This window comes from Perissodus microlepis, chromosome 3, assembly GCF_051167445.1.
Source record: "Perissodus microlepis isolate ML-2025 ecotype Zambia chromosome 3, ASM5116744v1, whole genome shotgun sequence".
In the NCBI taxonomy this organism is placed as follows: domain Eukaryota; kingdom Metazoa; phylum Chordata; class Actinopteri; order Cichliformes; family Cichlidae; genus Perissodus; species Perissodus microlepis.
Window position 1 is genome coordinate 4,698,174 of NC_140463.1, and position 16,672 is coordinate 4,714,845.

The 16,672-nt window shown below is 44.2% G+C and overlaps 2 pseudogenes; one reads left to right on the top strand and one right to left on the bottom strand.

The window, feature by feature from the left end:
• Positions 1 to 1,071: 1,071 nt before the first annotated feature.
• On the bottom strand, positions 1,072 to 1,991 carry LOC146389521 (uncharacterized; annotated as a pseudogene).
• Positions 1,992 to 5,187: 3,196 nt separating this feature from the next.
• Positions 5,188 to 16,672, top strand: LOC146389522 (uncharacterized; annotated as a pseudogene).

Sequence of the window (16,672 nt, forward strand, 5' to 3'; positions counted from 1 at the left end):
CACTGTGGCGCCCCCACGTGGTTAGGTTTGTCTCCTCCAGTTAGATGACTGAGTGGGTTTCCAGCAGCAGGAAGTCATTTTCCAAAGTGTTTCCATTCTTGTGACTCAGCCTCAAGTCAGTGTGACAGTAAAGGAGCCTGGATGGATGCTGCTGTCATGATGAGTCACTATTATAGAAGGAAATGTGTGATGAAGTTTCACCGCAAACTCACCTCAGTCCCTCTGCAGCTGCACTCCCTCATCTCCAGTCCTCTGCCCACACCTGCCATCCTCACAGTGGCCAGCAGGTGTCCTCAAACAGCTCATTTATAGCTGTTGAGTGGATATACTCGTTGTCTGTTCAGCAGTTGGGAGTTTATTCATTCATTCTCACCATCATGTAGGCAGCAGCTGAAGTGTGCCATGCTCTTAAACAAAGCTTACAGTCAGTAGTTTAAATGTCATTGGCACAGATCAGGTGAAACAAATTTTCCATCACATTTCCACTCTTGGATTATATAAAATAATTTTTATAGCATAAAATGTGTGTGTAATTGTGATGCAGTGGTGATAATAATAACAATAAACTTAAGTAAAAACATCATGAATTGGAGGGTGGAATAGCCTCAGCTGCTTAGCCAAAATATAGAAATTGTGAAGAGAATTTAAATTTACACTTCATCTTCATTTTGTTCGTGTTCTTTGGATTTTACATCATCATCATTGTCATCATAAGGAGGTATCCAGTTAGGATACAGGGTTTAAATCCAGTTGTTCATATGCAGCAACCGCAGCTACAATGACTCTTGTAATGAGCGACAATGTGAAGGCCGTCCATTTCCCCAAAATCCTGTCAAACCATATAAACATGGAACTGTCTGTTCCTGCATTCTGTTTTCATCAGCCAATGTTTCTAATTTAGTGAGGGCTTCTGTACAAGAATCATTAGCTGCTGTATTTTTAGGGATGAAGGTGCAACATGCATCACCAAACATCACACACACCCTCCTTTCTCAGCTGACAAGTGTCATTCTACTCTGCATCAGACTGTTTACATGCATTTGGTCTCCTAGAGCTTTAAGAACAGTGACATTAGCAAATATTTGCTGGTTATAATAGATGTAATTTTATCGACTCTGTGTTTTTATTGGTTTCTATCACATGTCCAAAGAATGGGGGTCATGAGAGCCATTTATTTTCATCAGGGACCCCATCGTGGTGCACCAATAGCAGCCATATACACTTTAGAGTCAGCCTCAAAGATGTCACTGGAACCATTAAAATGGCCATAAGGGGATAGTGCTGCGATTGAACCTGTGGATAAATCACGGCTCGTTGATTTCATTTAACTGTGATACCTTGCCTTTGCAGGTTTGTGATAAAACCGGGAACAACTATGCATTTCCACACAGCCACCAAATATCAGCCACTTTTGATTTGGATTTTACAGCAGAGTGACAGGTAGGCACTTTTCTGTCCACTTAGAGTGCCACAGGTCATGCAGCTTTTTGTCATTTTTACTGTAGTAAGATAATCAGTTTGATAACAGCCCTGCATCAATAACATGACTTCGAACAACAAAGAGCCACTTACAATTTGCATTTACTGTATCCATCTGGTGGTGCCATGGAGGAGTTAAAGCACTCAGTTACATTTAGGTCTGAAGGAAAAAGTACATTCTGTGTGTGGCTCAAATGGTGTTGGAGGCCTAGTAACATCATCTGATGGAGTAACCAAAAAATATTGGAATTTTAGAGGATGTGTCAGAATTTGTGCAGTAGAGATCTCAAAGGAACTCACAGCTGTAACCCTTATATTTAATGGGGAACTGAGGATCCAATGCACAGGTTTCTGAAGGGTCAGAATCGGTGTCACAATAAGAACCGGTCTAGCTGCCACACAGACTGTGCATGATAATATTTGTAGTGAAGTGGTCGTGACATTTGCAGGCTGTTGGCACAAGTAATTTTTTAAATAAAATCAGGACTAGAGAAGGGTTGAAAGTCTCGCATCTCTCTGTGTGGTTTGTAGTGGAGTAATGCACAACTTCATGACAGTCATGTAGAATTTTATCGTATGGAAAAAAATGACTAGAAACGTCACAGAAATAGCCAGCACCACATTTTCCCACTTCTCCATCAGCACACTTGTGACCCACATGAGACTGCCTGAGGCCCCGCCCCCCTTTACGGTAAACGTGTGTGTGAGCTTTAAACGACGGGAAGCAGAGTGTTCCTCAGACCTTCATGCTGATAATGATGCAGAGCATGAAGCACCAGGGACAGGGACAGAAATTTGAAGAATGGACAACATTTAGTTTCAGAGGTGCCACCGTATCTAAAATAGATTTACATTGATTGTGAAAAGACAAAATAAGTGAATCCATATCATTTTGAGCCAAGCGAGGGACAAACATGGCAGAAAACCTACTAGCAGCATCCTGGTTTATAATCCGTCTTTGGATCATCAATTTAGGAGGTGAAGGATCCACGTAAAATGACAAATTAAAGAATATGCAGCTATGGTCACTCACATGAACATCTTCCACACATACATCATGTATATTTAAACCCAGGGAGAAAACAAGATCCAGAGTGTGGCCCTTTGTATGTGTGGGGCCAGAAACATGGTGCTTAAAGTTAAAAGACTCAGTGATAGTGATGAGCTCAGCAGCAGTGTTACAGGAAGTGTCATCAATATGAAGGTTTAAGTCTCCCAATATTACAACCTTCTCCAGTTTAATGATCGATGTCAGAAGGTCATTAAATTCAGTTAGAAAGACCCCAGCAGGTCCAGGAGGTCGATAGATTAAAATACAGTAAAAGGTTTTCAGAGAACCGACCTTCATCATCTGTGACTCAAATGAAGAAAAGAAGTCTGAGGTCATCAGTCTGCATGTGAATCTGTCCTGGTAAACCGCAGCAAGTCCTCCAAAAGTTCCAATGACAGAACAGCCAGACGGGCAGATTTCATTCAAGTGGACATGATCCTTATTTTGCTGCCACGTCTCAGTCAAACACATAAAATCTAGAGACTCTTTAATAAAAAGATCATTTAGAATAAATGATTTGTTCGTTATAGAGCGAACGTTGAGCAGGGCGAACCGAATTGATGGCAGTTTATCTGCGAAATCTACAGCTGACTGCAGCGGCACTTGAATTAAACACCTGTGCACCCCTGTGGATCGGCTGGGCAGGGCGGCGACTCCAGAGTGTGACAAACCTTGATCGATGAGCAGACATAGCTGCCATCAGCAAAACGGAGAATGGATAATGGACACAGAGTGAGCAAACTGCTTTCGAGCCATGGGGCTCGGGTCCAAGGCGGCGGAGTAACATCCCCAGCAAACGACAAGAGAGGAAATGGTCGCAGGCATGGAGAGTCACCCCTCACCCAAGCAGCTAGCCTCCGGTACCTTCTCCCTATCACCTGGACGCTGGCCCTTTTCCCCCTGTTTTTGTCTCTTGAGGGTGGAAATCCTGCGGGAGGTGCACAGCAGCACGCACTCAGGTAAGGAACACACCAGAGGAGGAGGAAAAGTTTTTCTGTAGCTGTCCCAGCTGTCACAGTAGATCTCCATTGAGTCTTTGATGTTTAACAGTGTAACCCGATCATAAATTAAAGCAGCAGAAGCAAAGTCAGTCAGAATGTCCAACAACACAGGAGTCCACTTCCTGTGTTGTTGCAGTCGATGGAGGCCTATTTCCTCCTGCTCCGACACTTCAGTGCAGTAGAAAGCATGGAGGTGATGGAGGAGCACACAACAGCTCCCAGCTGAGCCACGCTGTCACACTTTAGCAAAGGTGGTGTGTGATGCTGCTACTGTTTGTGCTGCAGGGACACACCCCATCCTTATTCCTCACTACGAACATCCTCGCATTCTTTGCTCTCCTCCTTGGTCCCTACCACCTGAGAGGTGGGTAGAGGAGAAGAGAGGAGTGCAGTGAGCGTGGGCGTGGGGGAGAAACTTCATGTTTTTCTTTCTCATAAATATAGAAAATCTCCTAAAACTCAACTTTGTCATCAAGGGGCCCTGAGTGCAGATCACTGAGGACAACATGACAACACGTTAGAGACTAAACACTAAACGGCCTGCTCACTCACAGGTCTCCACCTGTGTCTGCAGGGGTGGTGTCCTGCTATGTCTCCTCTTTGGAGTCAAATCATTAAACTGTTGATTTGTTAAACTGTGTATTTGAATTTAGAGTTTTCTTCATTTATGTAACTTTTATTAAAAGTTGGTAAGCTGGTGAGGCGTGATTGTGGATGTCGTTTTGGTTCGTCCTCTTCCCCTGCAGCAGCACCACAGACCACACCCCGCCACAGTTTCATTTCTGTCATAAAACCTTCATCTGTTTCTGATCTGAAGTCCAGAGTTCAGAGTGTTTGATTTCATGTGTAGTTAATCATTTCTTCTTCCTGCTGGGATCCTTTGTCCTTTGTTTCTCTGTCGTTCCTGATTGTAGAGCTGAGATCAACATAAAGCACCACTTCTGTTTCCCTTCTGTCATTTCCAGAAGAACGTGTCTGCATGTGTTTCTGAGTAAAGTGTGCAGTGATAGAAACAGCCTGGTTTAGATGTGAACACTTTAATGACAGATTTAGAGCTCAGTGCATGAATCTGAAATAATAACACACATGTACATTTCAGCCTTTGTGCAAACACACAGTTTCAGTGAGTTTTGTTGGTCTTTGAAACAAAAATGGTCTCTCAGATTAATCACATCCATATATATCAGACACTGTTTGGTTTGTTAGTGCAGCTGTTTGTGTTGGTGGAGGTCAAAGGTGTGTTCAGTGTCTCCACAAAGAGTCTGAAATCACAGGAGTGTGTGACCTGTGATTAAAAAGGTTCTGGCTCAGGCTGAAATCACCACATTAATCCCATAAACACTGATGTACAGCACAGAGTGAAGCTTCATGTTGGTGTGTGTGTGCAGTGTGTAGCATCCATGCTAACATAAACTCACTGAAGCACCAAAGCTTCAAGTTTCAGTTTTATTGTGCTCGATTCATAAAGTTGCTCTGGGCTGGTTGTAAATGACGGTCATGTGAGCGTTGAGCTTTCTGTGTGTCGCTGTGAACCTGGAGCAGTCACACTACGAGGAGGCTGAACGTCCTCCTCTTTCATCAGAAGTGATCTGTGGCCGGCCGGACTTCATTCCACAGATGTGCTTTAACAAAGTGTGAAGCTGAACTTTGAGCTGTGACAGTGTGAGCAGTGTGAGAGTGTCAGTAGATGATCAGCAGAGGAAAGTGAAGCTGCTGTGAGCTGATGTCCTGAAGGGCTTTTAAAGAGTCTCTGAGTTTGACAGGAACATGAAGATGTTTGTGGTGTTTGTGATCCTCCTGCACGGTAAGTACACCTTCCTCTCTCTGCTCTCATCATCAGCTTTTCTTTCATCTCTCTCTCTTTAATGTGTTGAAGTGCAGCAGCTTGATCTTTAACTTCAAAGTGACACATGGAGTCTCTGTCTGTGTGTCCTCAGTTTCCCAGCATGCCTCAGATGCTGTGGAGCTGTATGAGGGGGACTCATTTATCCTGCCCTGTGAGTTTGACACTTTTGATCTTACTGACCCCACAGTGGTGTGGAGTCGCTCCGACCTCAGTCCTCCAACCGTCCACCAGCGTCAGCTTCAAGGAGACGAACTGAAAGATCAAAACCAGCGTTACAGCGGCCGAACATCCATGAAGACTGACGCTCTGGAAACTGGAGACCTCAGCCTGACCCTGACTAGCCTCCAACTGTCTGACAGCGCCACCTACACCTGCTCCGTCAGAGACAAGAGGACAGGAGGACAAAGGACAGTGACAGATGTACAGTTGGAGGTCAAAGGTCAGCAACAAACACCTGCTGTAGATTCATCTGACATCACTTAGATAAAGCTTTATTATTTTAACACTGTCAGAATAAAAGCAGTTGAGTCTTTGACTGAAGTATAGCCCTATTCATTAAATGTATGAATTTCATTCAGTCAGAAGTCAAAGGTCACGTTGTCCATCCATCCATTCATTCAGCGTCCACATCACTGCAGCCGCAGCACCAATCTGTCTGTTGATCTCTTCTCCCATCACTCGTGAACAAGGCCCGAGACACTTAACACTTGGGGCAGGAACTCGTCCCTGACCCGGAGTGGGCTCTCCACACTTTTCTGGCTGAGGACCATGGCCTCAGATTTGGAGGTGCTGATCCTCCTCTGCTTCACAGTCCGCTGTGAACCGTTCCAGTACAAGCTGGAGGCCATCATCCAATGAAGCCAACAGAAACACATCATCCGCAAAAAGCAGAGATGACATTCTGAGACCACCTAAGTCAAAGCTTTACGCCACTTGGCTACACCTAGAAATTCTGTCCGTAAAAATTATGAACAGAATCGGTGACAAAGGGCAGCCCTGGCGGAGCTGCCATCATCCACCAAAAACGAGTCCAACTTATTTCCAGCTATATAGACCAAGCTCTTGTAACGGTTGTATAGGGATCAAATGGCCAGTAGCAATGGTTGGAAGACACCCTCCGGTCCCCCTTCATAAAAATGGGGACCACCACCCCGGTCTGCCAGTCCAGGGGTACTGCCCCTGATATCCACATAACATTGCAGAACAACATTTGGGCGGGTTGCTGTAGCTCAGGCGGTAGAGCAGGTCATCTACTGATCGGAAGGTTGGTGGTTCGATCCCCTAGTCTGCATGGCAAGATATTAACCCCAAATTGCTCTCATTCACACACATCCATCAGAGTATGAATGTGTGTGAATGTTACTTAGAACAATGTGCTGGTGTGAATGGGTGAATGCACAAATTGTGTAAAGTGCTTTGAGTGCTCAGAAGAGTAGAAAAGCGCTATATAAGAACCAGTCCATTTACCATTTGCCATTTACCAACATTCAAAGCCTTCAGGAACTCGGGGGTGACCTCATCCAATCCAGGGGCTCTGCCACTAAGGAGTTGTTTAACTGCCTCAGTGACCTGACCTCTGGAGATTGGCGGGTCATTCCCCTCGTCCCCAGATTCTGCTTCCTCCACGGAAGATGTGCTAGTGGGATTAAGGAGGTCTTCGAAGTATACCTTCCACTGAATGGCAATTCTCTCAGTTGAAGTCAGCAGTGCTCCACCCGCACAATACACAGTGCAGATAGAGCACCTCTTTCCCCTTTAGAGTCGCCTGAAGGTTTGCAGAATCTCTTGGAGGAGGTCCGATAGTCTTTTTCCAAGGCCTCTCCAAACTCCTCCCATACCCGAGTTTTTGCTTCAGCCCCTGCAGAAGCTGCGTTCCTCTTGGCCTGTTGGTACCTATCAGCTGCCTATGGAGTCTCACAGGCTAACCAAGCCTGATAGGACTTCTTCTTCAGCCTGGTGGCTCCCTTCACCTCTGGTGTCCACCATTTGGTTCGGGGGTTACCACGACGACAAGCACCAACCACCTTGTGGCCGCAGCTCAGTGCAGCAGCTTCAGCAATGGAGGTGCTGAAATATGGTCCATTCGGACTCAGTGTCTGCAGTCTCCCTCCGAATGCTGTTGAAGCTCTGCCGGAAGTGTGCGTTGTAGGTGTTGCAGACTGGGCCCTCTGCTAGGTGTTCCGAGCGCACCCTCACTATACGTTTGGGCGTGCTGCGTCTGTCCAGCGTCCTGCCCCGTCACCTGATCCAACTCACCACTAGGTGGTGAAAAGTTGACAGCTCAGCCCCTCTCTTTACCTGAGTGTCTAAAACATATCACTGCAGGTCTGCTGATATGACTACAAAATCGTTCATCGACCTGCAGCCTAGAGCATGGTGTTCGCAATGGCTAAACTGTGGTTTGCACAGAAGTCCAATAACAAAGCACCACTCTGGTTCAGATCAGGGAGCCCGTTCCTCCCAATCGCGCCCCTCCAGGTCTCACTGTCGTTGCCCAAAGGAACATTGAAGTTTCCCAGTAAGACAGAGTCTCCAGGCAGAGCACCCTCCAGCACCCCGCCCAGGGACTCTAAGAAGGCTGGGTTGCCACTCGGCGCATAAGCGCAGATGACAGTCAGGACCCATTGCCCAACCCTAAGGCGCAGGGAACAAACCCTTTCATGCACTGGGAAGACCACAACGTACAAGCAGCAAGCCATGGGGATACTAGAATACCCACCCCAGCCTGCCGCCTTTCACCGGGTGCAACCCTCTCCAGGACACTGGTTCCAGACCCCCAGCCATGCGTCAAGGTGAGCCTGACTATATCTAGCCGGTACCTCTCAACATCATGCACTAACTCATGCTCCTTCCCCACCAGAAAGGTGACATTCCATGTCCCAATTGTCAGTCTTGGTAGCCGGAGATCAGTCCACCAGGGCCTCTGTTTCTGGCTGCCACATGACACACAATGCAACCAACCCCTACAACGCCTCCTGTGGGTGGTGGGCCTGCAGGAGGATGGGCCCATGTCCCCTCTTCAGGCTATGCCCGGCTGGACCTCCATGGAGGTCCAGCCGGGCACAGCCTGAGAAGGGGGCATGGGCAGACGCTCGCCCTTGGACACCCTCCCCGGTCCTGGCTCCAAGGTGGGGCCCTGGTAACCCTATCTTAGGCTAGTTTAACTATTGCCTCAATGGTTTCCTCATAAAGGTCTTCTGAATCTCTCTTCAACTGGTCCCTAACCCAGGAACTTCCCATGGGAGACCCTGCTAGGGGTCAAACACCCCCGGACAAATAGCCCCTGGTATCCCTGAGACACACAAATCCCTGCACCACGATAAGGCAGCGATTCGCGGAGGGTAGCAAGGTGGAGGTCATGTTGTTCCTTGTGTTTCTCCACAGAATGGTTTCCATCCTGGGCCAAAGCTCTTCTGGTTCTCCTGGTTCTTCTTGTGGTTTCTGGAGGTCTTTTATTTCATTTCCGGCAGTATTTCATTTCAGGTGAGTGTCTCCTACCACACCACCGATAATGCAGATGGTTGATCAATCACCATGTTCCTGAGGTTTTTAAAGTCAATTACAATACCATCAGCTTTGTCTGGAGGTATTAGGAGAAAATCAGTTCATCCAGACCTGCCTTTAGGAAAAGCCTCTAGTTTAAATAACTGATTGGTGTCATCTTTCATCATCACTAAATCTATCTATCATCTGCTTGGCAATGACAATTTTACCATGGAATCGAATGCTGAATTAAGTTGAAGAAGCACAGGAATAGGTTTACTGTGAGGAGGCTATGAGAAGATCAATATTAACTATTAACTCATGTTGTACTGTGGTCCTCTCAGTTTACAAGGTGGAGGTGGATTCAGGGGTGGAGTCTGTCCAGCTGATCTGCAAAACCACAGTTTGCTTGCCTAAAGATGCTAAAGTGGAGTGGAAGGACACAAACAACAGGAAGGTCCACGTGTATAAGAATGGCTCGGACCAGCTTGAAGAACAGGACAAGAATTATCAAGGCCTAACAAAGATGAAGAGAACCTTACCTGGAGACCTGTCTGACCCTGAAATACCCCACAGATGAAGACACCTACACCTGCACTGTCTACAGCAGGGATGGAAACATCCTGCTGAAGAAAAAAGTGATGCTCACTGTCAGAGGTCAGTGCTGTAGATACAGGTCAAAGGTCAAAAGTCAGACTCATGATGGTGGTTCAGTCTCAGTGGCTTCATCCAATAATGTTACAGTGTTAGCATGTCTGATGTTTGTGGCTGTTTTGGTTTTTATTTGATTTCCAGCCAAATGTAAAAGCTTCATCAGATGAACTGTAGGAGCAAAGTTCATGTGTGAGACTTCATCTGAAAGGTAACATCTTCTAGTTTCTGAACATGTGTTTGTTTAGCATGTGGCTGAAACACAGGCTAAGCTAAGTCAGCTCAAATATCAGTAAAAACCTTCTTTGGTCCTCATCTATAATCAGTCATATCTGAGTCACAATAACTAGAAGATGATTTCTAGCAGAAGTGTGAAAATTTCCACATCCTTTCTCCATGTTATCATCCAAAGCTGTGTGAAGTTTCAGAGCTCTGCAGCTAACAGAGACTTTCAGTTTGCTGCTCTCTTCCTCTGACAGCTCCATTCTTAGGGAGCGTTAGTTCTCTGTTTCACTTTATTCCACTTATTCAATCTGATGTTCTCTGATCTGTTTCTCTTGTTTAGTGTCTTAAATGCTGCCAGTGCCTCTCTTTGCTTTAACCAACTTTTCTCTTTATTTCTGAGCTTTTTAAGGACTTTAACTGATGCATCAACCTTTGAAAATGGAAAGAAATCAGTCAGATTCAAGTGTCACATGTAGTTCTCCACATCAGCTGGATTATATCTATAGCTGCAAACAGCAGCTGATCCACAGCTGTCTTTGTCTTTGTCTTTGTTAATGAAGTTGGACCAGTTCAAATAGTTTGTTGCTCTGCATTTGAAAAGCAGCAGTTTGAATCCCCCTGTAGATACTGACAGGTAACCGTGTCACACCCCACATAGCATGGAGGTTTGGCCCGGGTCTGGTATAAAGTCAGCACTGCTGGCTGACTTCTGGCATGATAAAACATATGTTATCCATATCTGGACCAGGCCTGGCATAGATGGCGCTGTCTATGTGATGGCATGCCATATCTGGCTTGATTGTGGTTTGGTTTATGTGGCCCAGGCCCATAGAAAACAGGTCTTCCCTGGAATCAAGCTGGCACTTCTGACGGACTGGTGTCATGGCAGGGTGTATGTCAACCAGACGTGGGCCAGGTCTGGCAATGATGGCACTATTTATGTTCCTATTTTCCTATTTTAGTCAGAAGACGCAAATGCCATGTTGCAATACTATACTGCTATGGTAGCCAACATTTCAAATGCAGGTTTGACAGGTTTGTGAGTGTACACTCCAAAACCTAGTGACTGTTTACCACTGGGAGGCTGTCGCTCAGGAGGTAGAGCAAATCACGTACTGATCGGAAGGTTAGTGGTTCGTTCCGTGGCTCCTCTAGTCTGCATGTCAAGAGTGTGAATGTGTATGAATGTAGTTAGGAAGCACTCAGTTTAGAGAAAGCGTGTGGTTGGGTTATTGTGGCATGTTGTATAAAGAACTTTGAGTAATCCGAGAGACTAGAAAAGTGGTATATAAGAGTCAGTCATTCACTGTCTGAAAGGAGTTTTGTCATGTTACTTTTGCATTTTCAGTCACATGTTGTTATTACATGGCTTGATTAAAGGACACATTAGGCTGACATCTGGCAAACCAGATCTGGGCCACCAAAAGGCCGTCATTCTTTGCGGTATGTGGGCCATGTGCACATTGTGTGGGCCAGATCTGGGCTATACCAATTTTGCGATGTGGGGCAGAGCTCAAGCCTTTGAATCCAGCTGTGACTGTTGATTTTCTATTGAATGGACTTTTACAAATCCAGCTGTAGGCCTGTGTTTGTGAGCTCATTAACAGCTGTTTATTTAGAGAGACGTGGTCCTCACAGGACAGCCACTACAAACATATGATTTTATAGAATATGATGCATTACTGCAGATTCAACACAATAGAAAGGATTTGAAATGAGCTCAGCCTTAAACATGTGCAGCAGTAATATTGATCCATAGACACTGATGGGAACATTTTTCTGCACAATAAGTACTTTGACTTTTCATACTTTATGTACAATTTGCCAGTACTGCAGTTTTGTGTGTAGTGAGGTGTTTTCATGGTGTTTTCTTGGTGCTTTTACTAAAGGAACGCTTCTATCAAATTCTTCCAAATGTTGTCAAACTGAGCTGTGTGATGAAGTGAGTGTGACAGAAACACTCAGACTGTGTTTCTCTGCTTCATCAAGTCAAATCTGGTCCTCAGAGACTGAATAAAGTCCTGTCCCACTAACAGCAGCTCCAACAGTCTGTTCACTGCTTTCTTCCTGTCAGTCTTCATCTTTCTGCTGCGTCTCCTCTTCACACTGATCACTTTCTATCTAACAGTGAGCTCCCAGTGAAGCAGCAGCATTCAGCCTGTTAGAGTCAACACAAATGTCTCCATCCAAGCTCATGTTGTGCTTTGTTGTCCTCTCAGTCCCCCAGGTGGAGGTGGATTCAGGGGTGGAGTCTGTCCAGCTGCCCTTCAAAACCACACATTACCTGCCTGAAGACACTAAAGTGGAGTGGAAGATCAGTTCATACACAAAGGTCCACGTGTATGAGAACGACCCTGACCAGCCTGAAGAACAGCACCAGGTTTACAGAGACCGAACAAAGATGAATGAAGACCTGCTGAAAACTGGAGACCTCAGTCTGACCCTGAAATACCCCACAGACTGGGACAGCTATACGTACACCTGCACTGTCTACAGCAGGGAGGGAAACGTCCTGCTGAAGAGAAAGGTGGAGATGAAAGTCAGAGGTCAGTGCTGTAGATACAGGTCAAAGGTCAGAGATCATGTAGGAGTTTATTCTCTAAAAGCTTTTAGTTTCAGCCTATTTTCAGGTCATTCAAATAATATTAATTCTTTGATTTCCTTTTATCTAAAATCCAAAAATGTCAGTCTATTCATAAAACTGTTTTGTTAGTTTAGTCCAAATCAATGTAAATGTATAAATATCAGTAGTTTTAAAGCTGCTGAGATCATTGAAACACTTTGATCCAGTCATTTGGATGTTGTCAAATGTCAGGGTGGAGCAGCCATAAATATGAGGCTTTTATTGTGAAAATGATGAGTGTGATGATCCAGAGGAGCCCATGGGGTCTTTGTGGCTGGATGAAAAGTTCGCCTTGTAATCGGAAGATTGCTGGTTTGAGCCCCGGCTTGGACAGCCTCGGTCGTTGTGTCCTTGGACAAGACACTTCACCTGTTGCCTACTGGTGGTGGTCAGAGGGCCCGGTGGCGCCAGTGTCCGGCAGCCTCGCCTCTGTCAGTGCGCCCCAGGGTGGCTGTGGCTACAATGTAGCTGCCATCACCAGTGTGTGAATGGGTGTGTGAATGGGTGGATGACTGGATGTGTAAAGCGCTTTGGGGTCCTTAGGGACTAGTAAAGCGCTATACAAATACAGGCCATTTACCATTTAGACGTGTGCACTGTGGTCACGCCAGCATCGAATCCATCCAAGTTACATGGTTTATTAAAATAATCAAATTACAGCATTTACATTTATGTTAGATAACTTTTAATTAAGTGCTTTCGCCCACTTACAATGAAAATAAAAAAAAAATCTTGTACATGACCTGTGTAGTATGTTAACACTATTGGAAGTAAAAATAACTTGAACTCCAATTTTGAAAACACAACTTTCTTTTTCTTCTTTTTATAAACCTCTGCCTCACACAAGAAGACTATTGACTACACTACACTTTAACTACACAAGATTTACGCTAAACATCGCAAATCTCTCACACCTCAAAACACCGCTGTCACTCCTAAAACTTCCCCCTTCCTAATCAGCTAAATGCCACGTTGCCATATCATTTTGTGATTGGTCGACGTGGTACATTTTTCCACCGATAGAAAGGGTGGGGGTTTTTTTTTTGGTTTTGTTTTTGCTCACAGGCGGAGTGCTTTAGAGTGCTTTAGAGTGCTTTCCTTATAAAACACAGTTTTTAACATTTCTTCCCACAGTAAATAAACAACAATATTATTCAGGAAAAACAAACAAACATTGCATATATTTTTATCATAACTCTGGTTTTATAAACACAATTTAAAGACACTTTTTCCGTCAATTGTTCCGTCTGTCCTGCTCACATCTCCAATGGTTGTACACGTTGTCATTAACGTGGCTTCACTCCACATCAGCCACGCCGCTTTGCTAGCTAAAACATCTGAGTCACGTAGTTGCTGCAATTTACCTGCAACTGCTGATGAAGAAAAAGTCTCAATGTGTTTGTGTTTGGTCCTAATCTGCTGCCAAGTCTGTTTGACATGCTGGATTTCCAGCTGATAGATGACAGATTAGAAACTGATCAGTCTATTGATCACACAGTATTCCATCAATAGAATCGATTTGACTTTGATTTGTGTAACAAAGTGATTTCCACGTCTCCTTCATGATGTGACAGTGTCAGAGCTGAATGCACTTGTAGAGTATCATGTTTTTATGGCTCACATTTAAAGTGTTCCAGCTCTAATGTACAGCTGTCATATTAGAAATAGAAGCAGCTCTGATTTTAGTGCTCAAAGAAATCTATGAAGTTATGAATTCACACATGAACAGTTTTCTGCAGCATTTCGTATTGCCTGAGCTAGGTTTTGGTTCCTGTTTTGTTTTTATGCTTTAATTTTTCTTCATTATTAACACGCTATGACCCAAACTCTTTTATGGCAGGTATTTTAATTTCTCTTTGCTATTTGGGCTGACTGGGACCTGATAAATGTAAAAAGAAAGAATTACCAGATTTTTTATTTTACATGATTTGTGTTTCTGAGAATAATGAGATCCACATGTGAGGACATTCATTTTTAATTTTACAAAAATCTAAAATTTTACAGTGGCAGTATAATGTCCTTGTAAGTGAATATCAGGTTCTAGTAGAGCAAAATTTTGTATTTTGGTCTAGACAACCCAAAATGTGATGTCCACATATGTGGATGCCAGGTCCTACGAGGTTAAACATTTCAAATCCAATGTATTTACATAGCACATTTAAAAACAGAAGTTTTGCCCAAAGTGCTGTGCAGAAACAAAAAGGTAAAACTAATAAAACCACTGACACTCACTAATAATACACATAATAAACGTATCAACTCACACCAGTCTGAACGCTATCGAAAAAAGGTTTGTTTTCAAAAGCAACTTAAAAACAGGAAATGAAGATGCCTGTCTAATATTTAAAGGCAGCGTATTCCAAAGTTTGGGGGCCATAATTGAAAAGGCTCATTCGCCTCTATGTTTTAGCCTAGATTTTGGGACAACCAACAGCAGCTGGTCAGCTGATCCGAGGGTCCGTGATGGAATATAAAGCTGAAGTAACTCGGAAAGGTATGATATTTAGGTACATTTGCACATAAATAAGTAACATAATATTCAGTACTTACTTTTAAAAGTTTACTCTTTAGCTGCCCTGCTTCAGCCGTTTTTCACTGTTTTTTTCAAAACAAATTATCTACAACCACCGCCACGCTCTGAATTCTGGAATAGGTTGGGCTACGAAGAATACACTCACCCATCCTTCAAATTCAGGCAAATGACGGACGGATCTTTGGCTAAAATTAAGATGTTACCAATAATAAGTATCTATTAAAATGTTTGCAATAATAAATCATTTTAACATAATGTATACAAAAACAAAAATAAAAAAGATTGTTATGGATCAGGTCTAGATTGATCGTGGCTCAAGAGTTAGCAGTTTGTCTTGTAATCGGAAGTTTGCCGGTTCGAGCCCCGGCTCTGACAGTCTCGGTCGTTGTGTCCTTGGGCAAGACACTTCACCTACCACCTGCTGGTGATGGCCGATGGTGCGATATGACAGCCTAGCTTTTGTCAGTCTGCTCTTAGGGCAGCTGTGGCTACAACTGTAGCTTGCATTGAGTGAATGAATAGTGGAATTGTACAGTGTTTTGAGGGTCTCAAAAAGCGCTATATAAATGCAATCCATTATTATTACTGAGAACCTTCACAGACATTATTATTGTTATTATTATTATTGTTATTATTATTATTATGTGCAGATGTTCTCTTCTTCTCCTTTTTTGTTTAATGGCAGTTTACTCGCCACTTGCTGACGGAGCAAATGAGCCCTATTGTAAACTGAACTTGCATCATTACAATTTGTGTTTGTGTATGCATGTTTAACTCTTCTTCCTATTTTACGGCGCTGTTGTTCAATCAGGGGAAACTCTCCGTTGAGAAGAAAAGCATGAATTGGTTTGTATACGGAGGTATCTATTGTTTAAATGTCTCGGGGAGTCAAAAAGGAGGCAGAGTTGTCAAGAAATGCTAGGAGCTAACTGGGCACTAACCGTGTCATTCAATATATTAAATGTCGCAATGCTGGCAAAGAGTAAGATTTGTGCATGTGTGATACGGATCTGGTTTCCGGTACGGATCGGGTAGCGACAATCGGCCTTCAAATGCGACGTCCAAAAGATGCATCCCCTGAATTGAGACACAGTCTTTAAGCTCGTTTTCGGTTGGATTTACAGAGCAGCACTGCCCTCTGCTGTCTGCAGCTGCTTTTGAAACAAAGTGACATGTCTTCTTAATTACAGTCAGGAGCAGAGATAAAATGGAAATCTCCAGATTAATGAGACATGAAATTTCAGACAATGATCATGTCTTAATAAAGTGCTGGGCCTCCGCACTGCTCCAAAAATGCTTCAGAGTTCTTCAGCATCTCTGAACTTGACTGGAGGGACAAAGATCCTCCATCATCTGCTGGTTGTAAATGGCCTGTATTTGTATAGCCCTTTACTTAGTCCCTAAGGACCCCAAAGTGCTTTACACACATTAAGTCATCCACCCATTCACACACACATTCACACACTGGTGATGGCAAGCTACATTGTAGCCACAGCCACCCTGGGGCGCACTGACAGAGGCGAGGCTTCCAGACGCTGGCGCCACCGGGCCCTCTGACCACCACCAGTAGGCAACGGGTGAAATGTCTTGCCCAAGGACACAACGACCGAGACTGTCGGACTGGTCGTTTGAGCACCAATGCTCATACGGACATTATTAACTTTATCCACAAAGAAATTTAGAAAGTCATCACTCTCAGATATAGAGGACACAGGTCAAAGGTTTTCGTGCAGAGAAACCCAAAGTTCCCTAAGGCTGAGCCTGTGAACTTCAAGTTTAG